Raw genomic sequence first — 19,098 nt, 5'->3', positions numbered from 1 at the left:
TTTAGGTAAATTTCTTGAACTGTAAAAAGTCATTGATGTAAGATACTGATGTAAGAACAATGTGAATAACAGCATAGGTGGGTCTGGTACAGAGATTTGGTAGAGTAATGAAGACATTGTGCGTCTAGTTGAGGTTTGGGAAGTTTAAAAAAAAAAGTAATTGAACAATTTGAGGTTTTGAATTGAAAAATTACTTTCCCAAATATAATTGTGCAATCCAATTCCTTTAAATTAAGTCATGGATTTTAAATAAATTTTCCATTTTTTCCCTCATAATCATAATTATGATTGAAGATGTGTGATATAGTGGAAAAAGGAGCAGTCAATAAGGAGGGCACGTGCTGTGATGAGCACTGGGTGTTATACACAACTAATGAATCATTGATAATTATACTAAAACTAAAGATGTACTATATGTTGGCTAATTGAATTTAAATTTAAAAAAAAAAAGAAGCAACAGTAGTCACGGGCTCAAGGCCTCTATTCTCTCTGAATATTTCTGAATATTTATCAAGCTTAGTTCTGTCGTCTACCATGAGACCACCAATAAGTCCCCGGACAGCCAAGAATTTCTTTCTTCCTCCAGACTTTCCCTTTTCTTCAAAAGGATCCCTTTAAAAGCATTTTGATAAATGAAGGCACTGGGTCTGTCATTAATTTTCAGGCCATGTTCTGATTTGAACAAAGATTCTGTGATGAAGGAGATGGAGTGGTTAGGAACAAGAATAAAGGACCTTTCTTCTTCATCTCCTCCACTCCCTCTCAACCTGAACAGTTCGCAATTTATATATTTTAAAGATTTTATTCAATGGAAGTGTCCTGGAATTAAATTTGAAAGCTTGAATTAGATTTTTCCAAATAGCTTAGCCAATTTTTAAAAAGAAAAAGATATAGTCTATTGATTCCATGTGTTTGTTCATACTATTTTCAACTATTAAAATAAAATATATCTGCTTTGTTGGTATAATTAAGGTAATGTATTATAAAATTTGAATGATCGAAACCCATGTACATTAAAATATGTAGGTTTACTTCTTCAGAAAAGAAGGCGCTACAGGTCATCATACAACTGTTTTTCTTGTGGATATCACAATTTGTTCCTGGGAAAGCATTGCAGAGCTGCCTAGTTAAATTTTCCAGTAAAATCAAAAACAAACGTGTATAGTTCATACCAAAAGGTTATTTGTTTTTCTCAGATTTTTCACATAAGACACATAGACACAAAATCTCATTCAAAAGTCTCACCATCAAAAATGAAGCAATTGAAACAGATTCAGATTCATTTTACAGTTTTTTTTTAAATAAAATGTACTTTGGCATATCTTCAGAATAAATCTATTTAAACTCAATAGGGCACTTATCTCTTCCTTTCCCTGAGGCGATGCTGTTGGATACTGAGTAGAGTAGCATATAGCAATTACCATCATATTAAAATGACAAAATTTAGCTTCTAAAAGGGTTAGAGGACTAAGGTATGAAAGAAAAAAAAGATTTTAAAACATGGAGACACACAATGTAAAGCCATTAACCATTCATTCCTGCACACAGGAGAATTTAAAGATGCATTAAAAAATCTGGGTGTAGATTTTACCATCATTTATGGCAGGTGTCTAGGGAAATAGTAAGACTTTGATTTTGATTTAACCTTCACATGAATAATAAGACTTTGCAGATAAAAATATCTGTGAAGTGTAACTATTTAATAAAGGCTTAAAATGTTTTTTAATAGATTTTATTTTTAAATAGTTTCAAAATTATAGACAAAATGAGAAAATGGTACAAAGAACTAACATATACCCCCCTCACTGAGTTTCCCTATAATTACTGTTTTACATTAGTACGGTACATTTGTTGCATTTAATAAACCAATATTGATACACTACTACTATAAGCTTTATTCAGATTTCTTTATTTTTTATCTAAAATCTTTTTCTGATCCAGAGTACCACATTACATTCACTTATTATGTCTCCTTAGGCTTTTCAGGCTTGTAACAGTTTCTCAGACTTTCCTATTTCTACATGCGATTTTGTAGGATGTTGCAAGATGCCCTCTTTTGGAATTTGTTTGATGTTTTCTTCATAATCAAACTGAGGTTATGATTTATTGGGAAGAAGACCATAGCTATAAAGTATCATTTTTTTTTCACATCATATCAAGGATACATACTATCAACATGATTTATCACTGTTGACATTGACCTTGATTATGTGGTTGGAATAGTGTTTGCCAGGTTTAGATCCATTACCAACTGTAAAGTTACCCTTTCGCCCCATGTTTCCATATTGTACTCTTTGAAAGAAAGTCACCACACACAGATCACACTTAAAAAGGATGAAGTATTCACCTAAATTATGTAGAATTATTCTACAAGAGAGATTTGTCCCTTCTCTTCCAATTATTTATTTACAAAATTATTTATTTATATCATATGAACTCAGTTGGTTAAGCATCTGCCTTTGGCTCAGGTCATGATCCCAGGGTCCTGGGATCGAGTCCCACATCGGGCTCCTTGCTCAGCGGGGAGCCTGCTTCTCCCTCTGCTGCTCCCCCTTCTTGTGCTCTCTCTCTCTCTGACAAATAAATAAATAAAATCTTTAAAATATATATATATATATATATATATTGCTAAGATCAGACATTTCTCCAAGAAGCCCTTGCTCCTTTTTTTGGATAACAGTATTAGAAAACCAAAATATGTACATTGGTGTCCACACTGCTACCAGAGTGTTGATATTTCCAGGCTCTCTTAGCTGACACAGCAAGAAAATATACATGTGTATACTAACCTGTATATATAGATATAACTATACATAATTTATATTCAAGTGTATGTATCTATATTTAGCTGTGAGTTTATACTGTCTCCAGCTATAATCCATTACCTATGAACTATTCTAGCCTCCTCCACTTACTTATCCGCAAACTCAAACTGAGAAACCTGGCTTCCACAACCTGCCATCCAGTTACTCAGTTGCTCATTTCCAGTATATACTGAAATCTATCTATCTATCTATCATCTATCTATCTATTTTTCTATCTATCTATCTATCTATCTATCTATCCATCTATATATCTGATACTGATATGTGTGTGTGTATGTGTGTGTGTATTGTACCATAGTACAATTCTTATTTTATACACACACACACACATTGTACCACAGTACAATGCTTATCTGCCACTCCTTTGCCTTTAATCTTACAGATTCCACTCATTTCCAAAGTTTCTCTAAGGCTGCATCTTTCCCTCCATCCCCTTAGTGAAGTTGTTTCATGGGTTTATAATATAGTTGACTTGTTTTGTCACATTCTGCATCCCATCCTGTGATCTCCCACCTTTGAACTTCCACACTGAAACCATTAAATGCAAATGAGAATAAATTACCAGTTATGACTCTTTTATGCTACGAGATTTTATAATGTGAACACAACTGAAACTTTTTTTTTGTCTCTGATAGGCTTAGGGGCTTTTTTTTTTTTTTTAAGATAACTATTTGAATGGTATTTTCTTTGACCACAAACAAATCATCCCATATTTTCCCTTTCTGTACCTACTTGCTTTGAATATGCATAATATACATCATACATCAACATTTATGCCAAGAATACATTACTTTCTCAGGTAATCAAGCTTTAAAAGAGTAACACAGATGCTTTTGTAGAGCTAAACTGGGCGAGTTTCAATATAACATAAATGATTTGTAATCTGTGAACAAATAATTTTTGACAATGTTAGAAATGTTCTTTATAAATTTAGGTGGATGTTGAGAAAGATGAAGAAGTCAAGATTTTCCACAAATTGGGCGCCTGGGTGGCTCAGTTGGTTAAGCGACTGCCTTCGGCTCAGGTCATGATCCTGGAGTCCCGGGATCGAGTCCCACATCGGGCTCCCTGCTCGGCGGGGAGTCTGCTTCTCCCTCTGACCCTACCCCCTCTCATGTGCTTGCTCTCTCTCACTCTCGCTCTCTCAAATAAATAAATAAAATCTTTAAAAAAAAAAAAAAAGATTTTCCACAAATTTACCATTATGGCCCCTTACAGAAACAGCTATTTGTAAAATATGTATTTCAAATCAAATCCATCTTCTCCTCTATGTCCAGGCCAATGATTTCCTATATAAAATCTTTGTATAGGAAGGAAACAATGATTAAAACTGTGTTCTGTTTCATCCAAAGAACACCTGGAACAGAATTGATGATGATGTTTATTAAATATGTAGAATTCAGGATTAGACCAATGAATTCAAAATGTAAGCATCTGGAATCTAAATATTGCCTCAGAAACCTAGAGAAGCTCTGGATTCTGTTAACAAGTAAAGTCACTTTTAAAATCTCTTCCAAACATTCAGAGAGCATTGTTATTGGTAGTTAATACTGCTGGTTTACTGTAGGAAAGGTAACAAATCTCCTTAATGTTCCATTTTTCTAAATTTCTAATTTAGAAGATTTACTAAAATTCCATTATTACATATGAGATGTGTTGTTAGATTAACTGTAATGATGTCCAAATATAAAATTTAAATAGTTTAGATAAAATTCTGAAAATGTTTATCTGCTACACAGCATGAAAAGCATTGAATAGAGTATATTAGCAGTTACTTAATTTTTAAAAATACTGGTTCACCTCTCCAAAGACATATAATAATATACTGGGGAATATTCCTATTAAAATACAATTTGAAATAAGTATAATTACTTTATTTTAGACTATCAGAAAACAATAAACCTAAATTGGGAAGCAGTGACATATAAAAATAACCATGGTTTTTCAAGCCTCTATTTCTTTTCTTTGTGTTCTAAGGGAAACCAAAGTATATTTAAGACTGACTTGTTTCATGATCTTTTAATCTTGTGCTATAGATGGGCTTCATGTAGCTACGGTAGCTAAATTGAGAAGCACTGTTTACTTTTAGGACCCCACTGATTTTTCCACATCTGGTTTATGTGTCGCAAGACTAAAGCAATACTTTGTTAGCAAAAGAGTGAATTAAGAGCCAGAGTAAAATTTACAGTAAAAAAAGGTTGACCTGCAAAGCAAATGCTGGTAGTACTCATATCAATGCCTAACATAATTCCTGGACAATTCCTGGAGTATATTAGAAATGTAAATACACTAAAATCTAAAATGAGTGAAGGAACACATTGCTTACAATTATTTTCTAAACCAAAATTAGTAATTATGTAGTTAAATTTTTTTCATATTTGGCTTCATCTAATAATAACATAAAGATTTGAAAATGGTTTGTGTTTGAATAAATTTATATAGAATTTTAACTAAAAAAATCCTAACTGTATCAACTCAAAATTAATTTTTATGTATATATTCAAAAAATGATTTTTCTGCCTACACTTAAACTCATCGAACTATGACTTCTTAAAATGTTAATAATAACCAGGATAAAGAATGGAATGAAACACAGAAATAACTGTATGCTGCAGTCTAAATTGATGATTTCAGGTTCCTATATGCATTCTAGACCACAGATGATCAATGTAATGAGAATCCCCATGGATTCCTGTGATTCAGGAAGTTTATGGATGGATATTCTATAATATTAATCAAAAATGTTGTCTTATTGAGGCGCCTGGGTGGCTCAGTCGTTAAGCATCTGCCTTCAGCTCAGGGCATAATCTCAGGGTCCCGGGATCGAGCCCCGCATTGGGCTCCCTGCTCAGTGGGAGCCTGCTTCTCCCTCTCCCACTCCCCCTGCTTGCATTCCCTCTCTCATTGTGTCTCTCTCTGTCAAAGAAATAAATAAAACCTTTAAATTAAAAAAAAATGTTTTCTTATAAACCCTATTTACTAATTTTACTGATAAGATATACTAAAAATAGAGGCACCTGGGTGGCTCAGTTGGTTGAGTGGCTGACTCTTGATTTCGGCTCAGGTCATGATCTCAGGGTCCTGGGATCAAGGCCTGCATTGGGTTCCATGCTCAGCAGGGAGCCTGCTTGAGATTCTCTCTCTTCCTCTCTCCCTAGCTCTGCTCGCATGCGCGTGTGTGCACGCTCTTTCTCTCTCTCTGAAATAAATAAATAAATCTTTAAAAAAAAGATATACTAAAAACAATTAATTCTTATCTGCCTTTATTTTTAGAATATTCTGTTTCCATAGTTGGGAAAAGCAGCACAATGTTGGAAAAGGCAGAATTTGAACTTTGTGTGACACAGATGCAGATCTGATTCCAAGCTCTTCCAATGTACTGACTGAGTAGGCTGAGACACATGAAGAAACTTCTTTTAGTCTTAGTATCCTATCTGAACATGGAAATTTAAATGTAGTGTTTGTCCTATAATTGGTTCATATACCTAGCATGAATATCAAAGAGACAATGCACATAAAATATTCAGTATTTAAACCAAGTAGGCAATACATATTAGTTAATATTAGTTTTAGTAACTGTAGTAATAAAAGTTAATAGTTGATGATGATGCAACCACAAAGATAAAATATTTTCATTATTTAAAAAGATAAATAAAAGTGGTATATAATTGATGAAAAAAAACACTTAAAACTAACTCAAAATTAGTTGAAAATTATATGATAAATAATAAAGTTATGAAACTAACAAAAGAAGCCTAGAAGTTATTCCAAAAATTCCATTATATTCTCTGTGATCAAAAGTTAATATGTATATTTTACTTCTAGATGTTCATTTCCTTCCATATTGGCCAAAAAAAGTATATAAAACAAGTCTAAAGCTACAGAGTCAGTTTCCTAATGTCCACATTGATATTAAGATAGGAATTTTAGATTCATATGATGTTTGTCATGCTGGTAGTGTTCCATAAGCTCAAGTTTCCTGTTTGTAAGGAATGAGATCTAATTCATAATCAAATATTTATTGAGAACCTACTCTTTTCCCAGGGTTCTTCAACATGAATATTTCTTAGCAATCAAGCTGAATTTCTTTTTTATTTTCTTTCTTCAGCTTAAAGGAATAATCACCAATGTACAAAAGACTAGCTTATAAATACTCTTCAGCACACACAGATACCCACTCCCACACACACACACTTTTGTAGTTAATAGCATTACACTTTTCTTAATACCAAAATAGGTACTTTCTCCAACTATCTTTCCTTGCATTGACTAATTCTCCTATATCAAATATTAATTCTCCTATATCAAAAATTTTATATGGAATGCCATTTTATAGATCTGGAGATCTTCCAGAGTTGATATTTTGTGAAAAAACAAAATGCTTCCATGGCATCTTCCAAAGATTTGTAAATACAAAATTAAATGGATAGCAGTTGGCGCCTTAACATTTTATAATTTTTCAGAACTTTCCATTTAAACTTTGTTTATGTACTTACATGAATGTGTGTGTGTATGTGCGTGTGTACGTTTTACTATATGGAACAGTGGGCAAAAGAGAGGTGACAAATATACAAAAAAACACATAATCTAACATCATTTGTCATTTTAATATGTGCATTGGAGGGGTGCCTGGGTGGCTCAGTTGGTTAAACATCCGACTCTTGATCTCAGCTTAGGTCTCAATCTCAGGGTTGTGGGTTCAAACCCCACGTTAGACTCTATGCTGAGCGTGGAGCCTACTTAAAAAAAAAAAAAATTAGAATGTGTGCTTTGGAGCCATTGAAGTTTGGGTTTAGCATCTCAATCTATTTGACCATATCTGATAGTACTTTTCTGACAAATCTCTTTATAATATAATTTGTATTCTCTCAGATAATATAAAATACTTGAAATACAAAAATACTCAACAATAAAAACTGAGTATATTTTAATGAGAATTATTTTAAAATTCAAGTTTTAGCAGCAATTGTTTAAAGGAATTATTCCACTCAAAAATCACTTTATTCAACAATTCACCAGCTCGGTAGGCTGATCTCACTTAATTGATGTAATTCAGGAAATTTATTCTTGAGTTTGAGATATTAAAAATAGTTTTATACCATTCTCTGATGATTTAAAAAATCCATGTTTTCAGAAAGTTTATCTTTCACATTTTCTAATTATTTGGTTATTGGAGCAGTGGATATTAACAGGCATAAAGACAATGTAAAATGCATTACTTCTGTTGGGCACCAAGTGCAGTACCAAACAGTACAAAGGTCAATCAGATTTTACCATATAATTGGAATCCAGGTGAGAGATACGTAGAGATGTGTACCATTTCTTGCCTCCTTTGATCTCCTTGTCTCTGGAACCTTTATGTATAGCCTTCCATTGAATGGTTCCTGATTTGTCTTTATGACTAACTCCTTTGGAATCAACTTTCTATCTTATATGTACACAGATATGTATAACTTCCCTATGGCCTTTGAGGTCAAGTATTGTGCACAAGTTTGTTAGGAACCTGAATCTCAGAATTTGTTATACTGCCACTCCCCTTTCTTTAGATTGTATATTACCCAATGGACTTGTCCCACTAACAATACTATTGAATGTTTTTGTTACAATTCCAGTGCTGCCCCACCCAATGACCCAATGTAGGAGAATCCATTAGAAAGGATAAGACACATCTGAACTCTTGGATATTTAAGGACACAAATTAAGAACCACTAGCATGATTAGATTGTTTCCACTTTTGATAATTCTTCAAGTTAGTTCATAGCTTCATCCTAACTGCAAACTAAAAAATTTAGAATCATACTGAACAATTTATTCTTTCCACTCATATCCAATCAGTTAACATTTATTCTATCTCAGCAGAATTTCTTGCAATTGTCCTGCCCCTGTTCAATTCCACTGCAATTTCCTTAGTTCAGACCTTTTACTATTTCTCATCTATAGTCTAATTACTCTTACTCTGTTCTCCACTACCCACAGGAACTCAACATTCCCATACATAATATAGCCTGATGCCATAGTTATTTACCTAAGAGGAAAATAAAATTTATCAACTTTTTGCCAAAACATAGGTTGAGTTTTAGCTTTCTGTGTACTAAATAAAATATAAAATTTAAATCCTGACATACACTATTATTTACTAGTCAACTTCACAGCTACTTTGAGTTTCATCTCCCACATCTGTATGTCCCTATGCTCTATTCCCTTTAATCTTGCTGCATCTCACACATTTTTTAATGCTTCTAAGCATTGTGCTGTTATTCCATATCCTTGACCCCAAATAAGTATTTGTTATAAAAAAGTATGTATCACTTGTGTAATTATGGGTCCAGTTCATAGCAAGACCTGATGATAGTCTGCCCCACTCTTCTCATGATATGCACTTACCATAAATTCGTATATTCTAGTTTTGAATCCAAAATATAGTCAACATAATTAAATTGATTTTAGAGCCAATGTTTAAATGTTGGGAGTTCTGATTCAGAAGGTAACTGTAAGCTCATGAAGTCTGAGAGAGTTCAGTGCCTATTCTCCTGTGTTTTCCCATCACAACTAATTTAAATGTAATAAAAACGTCTGCTTGGTTGTTTACAAGCAACTAGGGGCTTGAATTCCTTCATCCAGGGCCACGAGGGACTCTAGATAAAGTACTAGAATAAACAATTTAATGAATAAATAATTAACACACAATTAAAAAGTTATTAAAACAGACTGGCATTAGCTATCTGTGTATTGAAGGTCTCATAGGTCTCCTGTACGTTAGCATTTAATACTTCTACCTCTATTATTAATCTTGGTTAATGGCACTTATAGTCTTAAGGAAGAGAATTTTTATATCATTATTTCTCCTAAGATCAAAAGGTATATAAAGCCATGCAACCTAAACTGCCCAATTTTTGTGTATAGATTTTTAGAGCAATATAGCTGAATTATATTTGAACTTATTTTAAAAATGATTTCTAGATGAAACACTACCAATTATTAGAAGTACATCATAAAACATTTTACAGTTGGCCCTTGAGCTGTGATGAGCTTATTGTCCCAGAAAGTCTGGAATATAGTGAGCAAATTAGATGATTCTACTTCTAACCTCTTCAATTTCTAACATAACTTCTTAATAGAATAGTTTATAGGGGCTTCTCTCATAACTATGCTATTTCTATGCTACTGTGATAAACTTAGGGATGTCCAAAGTACTTGTCCAGATTTCGTCACCTGTTTCTTTAATCATTATGATGCTCTCCTTAAAGTTGGTTTTAGACTTTCCAAGGCCCTAAAAGAAATTATTTAGGCATAACTATTTAGATGTTCGAGATCTTCCACTAATATGCCTGTGTGAGTGGGAGTTTAGAAGAAAGGAGAAGAAGCAGGTAGCATCTGCTGATACAGGTGGCCTGTGTTTGCACAGATGTTGGCTGTATGATTACAACATGTGGTATACAGTTAGAAAATAGCAATAGGTAATAATAAAAAGAGCATGATACTTAGGGGAAAGAAAATGGGTTCCTGACTAATATAATTAGGTTGAAATTCCAACCCTGCAACTGATAGCTATTAGATCTTGCTAAATAAGCTCCCATCTTAAGTTTACTCATACAGAAAAAAGGATAATAACGTAACTCACAGCATTGTTGTGAATACTAAATGAAAGTATATGAGATCACTGGAACAATGCTTGGTGCATTATTTGTGTTCAATAAATATTTCTTTCTTAATTCTGAAAAAAAAAGTGAAAGAAAGGAAGGAAGAAAGAAAGAAAATCAAGTCAATATTTGTTAATTTTTTTAAAAGATTGCCAGATAACTCTTTTATAAAATTCTTCAAAAGTTCACATTGGGTTATCAAAATATGCATGAAGGTGGATGCTCACAACTGTTAGGTACAAATGTGCAGATGCTCTGATGAATTCCATATAGATATATTTTTTTAAATATATATTTTTTAAAGATTTTATTTATTTATTTGAGAGAGAGAATGAGATAGAGAGAGCATGAGAGGGGGAGGGTCAGAGGGAGAAGCAGACTCCCTGCCGAGCAGGGAGCCTGATGCGGGACTCGATCCCGGGACTCCAGGATCATGACCTGAGCCGAAGGCAGTCGCTTAACCGACTGAGCCACCCAGGCGCCCCCGTATAGATATTTTTATTCATAAAATGCAATAAATAACTTATGAAAGGTATTACTTCTTTCATAAAAGTTCATTTTGGGAACTTTTCATTTTTAAATTTTCATTTTGAAAAAGTTTTTGTTTTGTTTTTTCCATTCTGCACTTACATATGCTAATCATGGAGGGATCTGATTAGTTTAACAATAAGAGGAAGCAGATTTGCCCATTCATATGCTAATAGTTAGTTCTATAGATATGCAAGGTATCAAACTGAATGTGAACAAGTAGGCAATTTTATTCAGCTCCACTGAGTTACCTAGGCAGATAAAGTAAAAACATGAACCTGTTTTTATATTACTATTACTGCTGTTATTGTTTTTCTTAAATTAGGCATATTGTTTGTTATTGTTTTAATTTAATTAGGGAAATCAATCAAGGGAATCCTTTGCTTATCTAGCTTTCTGCTCTGAAACATTTACCAAAGACTGGAGTAGGGAAGATGAAGCAGAGTGACTTTGCTGAGGTTGAAAGGGATTAAAATTCAGAAAGTCTGATGCAGCAGGAATTTCCAAGATAGGATACCAGAGAGTAGGAAGCTATACAGAAGAAAGACATCTAGGAAACTAGGTGTACCCTGGATTGTAGCTGAGTAATAAGGCATACATAAGGTAAGACTCAATTAGACCAAAAAAAGAATAAATATCAAAGAGCTATATGCTGAAACACTTCTGGAACTTGTGGAGGTTTGGGAGATGTTCAAGTTAGAATCTGAGATCAAATTGTCCACATTGAGCGCCCAGCTTTCAGCAGCGATCCCAGGTCATATCTTAGGAGTATAACTAACCTGGCCCTGAAGTTTAGTCTAGATAATAAAATGTATTAGTAAGACATGAAAAAACTCAAGCTGAGCCACAAATACTTTTACTGCTGATCAGAACAAAATTAAACATTCTTAAAGGAAAACAACAAATCCAGATACTCAACAATAAAATTCACAACAAATTTTGTTTTGATCAAAAACAAAATCAGTATGAGAGTAAGTATAAGAGAACAGAAATCATGAATATAAGGTAATTATCAAACATGGTTTTAAAAACAGCTGTGATAAATACATACAGAAAATTTTTAAATGAACATAATAAATAAAACAATTTATAAGAAAGGAAACAAATGGAGTTTCCAGATTATAAAATTCTGAAATGAAAGACATTACTGAATGGGTAGAATAACAGATTAGACACTATACACAAAAAATATCAAGAACTAGAACTTAAAGGCAGATCATTAGAAATATCCAAATGAAACATAGCTAGTAGAAAGTCTAAAAATCAATAGAAACTCGGTGATCTAAAGGAAAATAAGTATCTTAACAAATGTGCAATTGGATTCTGGGGTAAGATAAGAGAAAAAACATATTTGAAAAAACAATAAATATTTTCTAATTTTAAGAGCAACATAAGTCTATAGATCCAAGAAACTCAGAAAAATCAGAGTAGGGTAAAAAAAAGAAAATAACCTCAAGAAATCATGATAAAAATTCTGGAAACCAACTAACAAAAGAGCACCTTATAGCAGTCAACAAAGAAAAATACATTATGTACAGGGAAACAAATATAAAAACAATGGCTGAGTTTTTATTGGAAACAATGTAAGCCAGAAAACCAAAGGATAAATTATTAATAGAGCTAAAAACAAAAACAAAAAACAAAACAAAACAAAACAAAAACCTCTCAAATTGGAAGGGAAGGTTATATTCAGAAAATGTTTTTATTTTGCCTTTGTTTTTATTTTTCTGAAAAAGTTGAGAAATTTCACAATATGAGAAATATTAAAAGATATTCTATAATCTAAAAGAAAATGATTCCATTTAGAAACCCAAATCTTTAGAAAGAAATTAAGAATGATGCTAATGATAAGAAAATGAATAAATATAAAAATTCTTTTTCCTTTAAAACTTGCTTCAAAACATACTTGACCCTTTAAAGCAAAACCATACCATTGCACAGTGAGATTTAGAATATAAGTAAAATAAATCATATGACCTTAATAGCACAGAGGATGGGGGGGGACAGAAATACATTTTGTAATGTTTTTATTACTTATTATTATTGTTGTTGTTATTTGATCAATGGAACAGAATAAAGAACCCAGAAATAAACCCCCCAGTACATGGTCAATTAATTTACAACAAAGAAGCCAAGAATATACAATGGGAAAAAAAATAAATGGTGTGGGGAAAAATGGACAGCCATGTGCAAAAGAATGAAACTGGACCACTATCTAACATCATTTACAAAAAATCAACTCAAAATGGATTAGAGACTTGAAAGAACCTAAGACCTGAAGCCATAAAACTCCTAGAATAAAACCTAGGCAGTAAGATCCCTGACAATGGTTTTCACAATGATATTTTGAATTTGGCACCAAAAGCAAGGGCAACAGAAACAAAAATTATCAAGTGGGACTACATCAAACTCAAAAGCTTCTGCACATAAAAGAAACCATCAACAAACTGAAAAGGCAGCCTATGGAATGGGAGAAGATATTTATAAATCATTTATCTCATAAGGGGTAACATCCAAAATATATAAAGAACTCATACAGCTCAGTAGCCAAAAAGCCAACAATCTAATGGTGATGTTTTTAAATTATAGGCAAAGTAGTACAATGGTACTATTGTGCTATTTGAAAGTACATGTGATAAGTTAAAAATATATATTGTAGCCCTAGATAAAACTTCAAAATAAGAAAGGAGAGGAGAGGAGAGGAGAGGGGAGAGGAGGGGAGGGGAGAGGAGGGAAGGGGAAGAAAAAAGAAAAGGAAAAGGACAGAAAAGGAAAGGAAAGGAAAGAAAGGAAAAGAAAAGGAAAGAAAAGAAGGAAGGAAAAAAGAAAGCTAATAAACAAATGGAGTAAAAATAAATGTTAAAACATCATTCAAAAGAATTCAGGGGAAAAAAGAAGAGAAAATGGAAACTTGCAATTGAAGTCACAGTCCCTCCAGTTTTGTTTTATGTGTGTGTGTGTTTAAGACATCAAGATGATTCCAAAGTATTTCAGGAAAAGAAAAAGAAAACAAATATAAGAAAAGAAGAAACAATTAAAAAAAAAATGTCGGAAGAATGTTTGTGCTATTATTTCAAAGATATACTATACAGCTATACTAGTTTAGTAGGCAGAATGATAGCCCCTCAAAGATGTTCATAATCCTTGGGGCGCCTGGGTGGCTCAGTTGGTTAAGCGACTGCCTTCGGCTCAGGTCATGATCCTGGAGTCCCGGGATCGAGTCCCGCATTGGGCTCCCTGCTCAGCGGGGAGCCTGCTTCTCCCTCTGACCCTCGCCCCTCTCATGAGCTCTCTCTCTCTCATTCTGTCTCAAATAAATAAATAAAATCTTTAAAAAAAATAAAAAAATAAAAAGATGTTCATAATCCTGGAACCTGTGAATATGCTACCTTACCTGGCAGAGATGAGTTAAGGCTGCAGAAAGAATTAAGCTTACTAATCAGCTGACCTTGCAATGGAGGACTATACTGGATTATCTGTCTGGGCCCATGGTAACACATGAATCCTTATAAGTTGAAAAGAAAGGTAGGAGAGAGAGGAGCAGAGAGATGGTAGCATAAAAAAGCACTCTGCCTGATACTGTTGGCTTTGAAAATGGGTGAAGGGAGCCACGAGCAAAGAAAGTGAGTGATCTCCAGAAGTTGGCCAAGGCCAAGAAAACAGATTATCCTCTCTGCAGCTTTCAGGAGGAATGCAGTTCTGCTGACACCTTGATTTTAGCCCAATGAGACCCATTTTGTACTCTTAATATCTAGAACTGTAAGATAATAAATGTGTGTAGAAAAAAAAACATGAAACATTTCATCAAAATTAATTATTATGATCTTCAAACGATAACAACAAGGAAATACATAGGTAAGCCACAGACTTGGAAAAAATGTTTATAATATATCTATCTAATAAAAAGGATGGAACACTACATCAAAAACTAATGATGTAATGTATGGTGATTAACATAACATAATAATAAAAAAATAATAAAAAAAATAAAAAGGACTTATATCCAAAATATATATGGACATTTTTTAAGTCAAAAGAAAAAAGCAAAGGTCCACAAAGGCACTGCTACACAAATGTTCATAAACAATTTATTCATAATAACCAAAAATGGAAACAAACCTAATATCAGTTAACTGGTGAATAGATAAATAAATTAAGGCACATGCATATAATGGGATAGTATTAGCAAAAAAAATTATGAAATTCTGATATATATACAACAAAGATGAGTCTCAAAAAAAAAAAAATCATAATGAGGAAAATAAACCAGGCACCACCAGGCACAAACCTGTTTTTTTTCTGTAACCATTTCTGGGAAATCTAGACCAGGTCAAACTGGTCTGTATCTCTGATAGATTGGATAAGTGTTATATGAGGTTGAGAGGTCAGGGTGGATTGACTGTACCAATGAATGAGAGAACTCTTTAAACATATGTACAGTATTCAGAGATAACATTTTTATAACTTTATTTTTATATAACTTTAGATTATAGATTTTGATTGGGGTAGTACTTGCACAAGTGTATACATTTATCAAAACTTAATTGTAAGTCATAAATTATAAATCTTAAAATGTATTTTATTGTATTAATTATATCTCTTATGATTCATCTATAAAAAATGAGTCAAACTCAACCATTTGTCATATATCACCAATAGTATGTGATTTATCATAAAATATAAAGTCTCTTGGTTGCAAACTCTCATTCAAATGTTGAATATTTAATATGAATAAGTCACAGATCGGATTCTTCTATGGAGCTCTTCTACTAGGAAACATATTATAAGGTAAAGTCCATTATCTTTGGATTTAAAGAGACCTGCGTTCAAATCTTGCCCCTCTTTCTGTTAAATAAACAAACACTAAAATTGCATGAGTCCAAGTTTTTTCATCTATAAAATTTGAATAATGATGCTTACCATGTAAGGTTGCTTTGAGTATAAAGATTATCTCTTACTCTTATCTGTTTCACTTCAAATTTCTGAGATAGGCAAGTTCAGACTGAATTTAACTCACACTGCAGGACATCAAGTACATCAAATTAGAACAAAACTCTCTACCCATTCTCTTTCAATAACCTGGGATGGGGAATAATGTCAACTTCTTTGTGTATGGGATTTTTTTTTTGAAATGGAATAGAGATTAGATAATCATATATCTAGGAGACCTAAAGAAGCCAAGCCTCCTTCATTTATGCCTTAGAAAGAAACAGAAAAGTGATGCTCAGAGTTCTTTTACTGACCTATTTTGTTTCTCCAGAACTAAAAACAACAACCCCCCTCCCCCCCCTGCAAAACTTAAGTAATATGGTCTCTTGGTTGAGAGGTATCTTCCATTTTTTTTAAGTGTTTTTTATTTATTTATTTGAGAGACAGAGATAGAGATAACAAGAGAGAGCATGAGCAAGGAGGAGAGAGAGAAGCAGGCTCCCTTCTGAGCAGGGAGCCCAATGCGGGACTCAATCCCAGGACCCGAGCCAAAGGCAGACGCTTAACCGATTGAGCCACCAGGCATCCTGGTACCTTTCACTTTGGAAGGAAAGTGGGGCCAGGATATGACCCAGGAAAAGAGGCAGTAATTGGAAATGGTCTCTCACACTTGGCTGAAGTTTAGACTTTCAGGAAGATGAATAAAGAAACACAAACAAAACCAGGCATACTGCCTTTGTTTGTCAGTATAAGAAAGCAAACAGGGACTATAGGGAAAAGGCCAGGCAGGAAGCAAGACTGCGCATTTCACTGGAAGGTCTCATCAGGAAATTGAATGCATTGGTAGAGAGATGTAAAGAGCCATTAAAGCAGAAAGGAAATCGAGTAATAACATATGTGAAGAGCTAGCACAGTGCCTAATCAGCTGTGTAATAAATATGACTTCCTTCTCTCTCCATCCTACTTGTGCTTAATCATCACTGCAACTACCAAGAATCTAAATCTGGGGGAGAGATTATTGGAACAGAAGGAAGCAACATTATTGCTTCTTTTTTTTAATTTTTAAATTTATTTTATTTTTATTTATTTAAAATAAATTAACATATAGCGTATTACTAGTTTCAGACGTAGAGTTTAGTGATTCATCAGTTGCACATAACACCGAGTGCTCATTATATCAAGTGCCCTCCTTAATGCCCATCACCCAGTTACCCCATCCCCCCACCTACCTCCCCTCCAGCAACCCTCAGTTTGTTTCCTATCTTCTAATAAATAAAAGAGGAAGCACCCTGACATCAGATGCTGAGTAATCAATCACATTTTGATGCTCCTCTGCTTTGGGACAGTGCTGTCAAACCAGGAATTGGAAGCTGAAGCCCATGGTTTACAAAGATGGGAAAAATAAAAACATTTCAATATATTGAGATTTAAGGAGAAGAGCTCCGAAAGGAAGCCTTTCTTTCATGGTAGATCCCCATAGGTTCTCAGTTAGTAATAAATCACTGACAGCTCAGGAAGTCTTCCTGCTCGATTTCCAACCCCACCATAATTCCAGTTCAATTAATTCAGTTAGGGGTAGAAATGATTTTGAGGTCACACTCATCTTTAAAATGTCTCAAAATACTGATCAAATAGGCCGTACCTTGAACCCCTGGGGGAAGGTTTTTGTTTTTTCTTTTCCCCATCACTGTGTTTACCTGGTGCTAAAACGCAAACAAGTTGTGGAAATAAAGCTCCAAACATGCTAAGTACATTTTTCCTTATTTTAAAAGAAATTGGATATTGTTGCTATCAGAAAATTAGGAAGAATTCTGTATTTGTGTTGCTAAATTAACAACTTTTAGAAAGACTGTGGTGTCACTTCCAAAGCCGCAGTGCAACATAAATAATATTCTGCTGTTTTCACCTCATTTTTGTAACATAACTTACAAAGTGCACGGAACAAATGATGCAATATTTCTGTAAATTTGCTAACATCACCTAAAGTACATAGCTCTTCTGTTTCAAGGAAAAATAAATTCACCCCTTATCCAAAATTTTATTGAAACCTAATTATACAAGAAAATTATTTTGTTTTGCTACCTTATAGTTAAGTAAGGTACTAAAAATTGACTTAAACCACACTATCCACAAAGATTATCTCTGAATACTGTATATATGTTAAGGACTGCTTATCACAAGGAAGCAATTATGTCATTTACCTTTGTAATTTTTTTTGCCTTATGTTTTATTAAGAAGCCCTAATTATAGATTCAAATTAGTGAAAATAGCATAGAAGAATTGTTATGAATATAAGTAAAGGTAATTTAATCATGAAATTTGATTATTTTTAAAATTCAGTTATAGTTTAGCCGTATCATTCATTTGTTTTTATATGAATTTTCTTAGATTTAACTCCATTTAACTGTAAGCAATTCATAAAATAGTAATCAATGCTTTCCTTATGGTTGTACATAAATCGATTTGTGATTTTGGTTGATTTTATTTTGAAACATTAATTCTAATCACACTATCCAGAAATAATGATAAATAGTGTCTTGAAGAGTAGAACATACATAAAATATCAGAGGAATTATTAAATATTTTAGATGAGTTGAGAATATAATTTTTTACGTATAATCGATTAACACCATTCATACTATCTTTAGCTATAGCAGTATCTCCATAAGCAAAATGAGTTATCTAAACTTCTTCAGTGTTTCATCTTTTCAGATTCTTATTCACTGAGAAAACTAAAAAAAAAAAGAAATTTGAGCAAGATCCTTGTTATGCGAAGGTCAGCTGTCCTAATAGCCAAATTAGATCCCAGCTGCACTGAAGTGCAGACCTTGGAGCCATTTGCAAAATCTCCATCTCTGCAACAAGTTCTAGTGGAATGGAATTCAAGAACAAATAGATAATACTAGAAGAGGAATAACAAAAAATAACATTCTCAAGACATTGCTGCTTAGGAAAAGAACGTAGGCAGTGTGATGTGAAGACGTAAAGTAGAAAAAAATTATTTCCATAGTTTAGACTGACTCCTGTTCCTTTTCTTTTCTGTGCCTGACAGAGTAAATGTTCAATAAATAAATAACTATGTTGACTTGAACCCAGGGAAGACTAGCTTAGCAGGTATTTAGGCCATTATCTAGTAGTTATGGCGGAGGAAAGCTTGGGAAACAACGTAAACTAGA

Source organism: Neomonachus schauinslandi, chromosome 1 (genome assembly GCF_002201575.2).
Source record: "Neomonachus schauinslandi chromosome 1, ASM220157v2, whole genome shotgun sequence".
Classification (NCBI taxonomy): Eukaryota; Metazoa; Chordata; class Mammalia; order Carnivora; family Phocidae; genus Neomonachus; species Neomonachus schauinslandi.
This window is presented reverse-complemented; position numbering follows the sequence as displayed.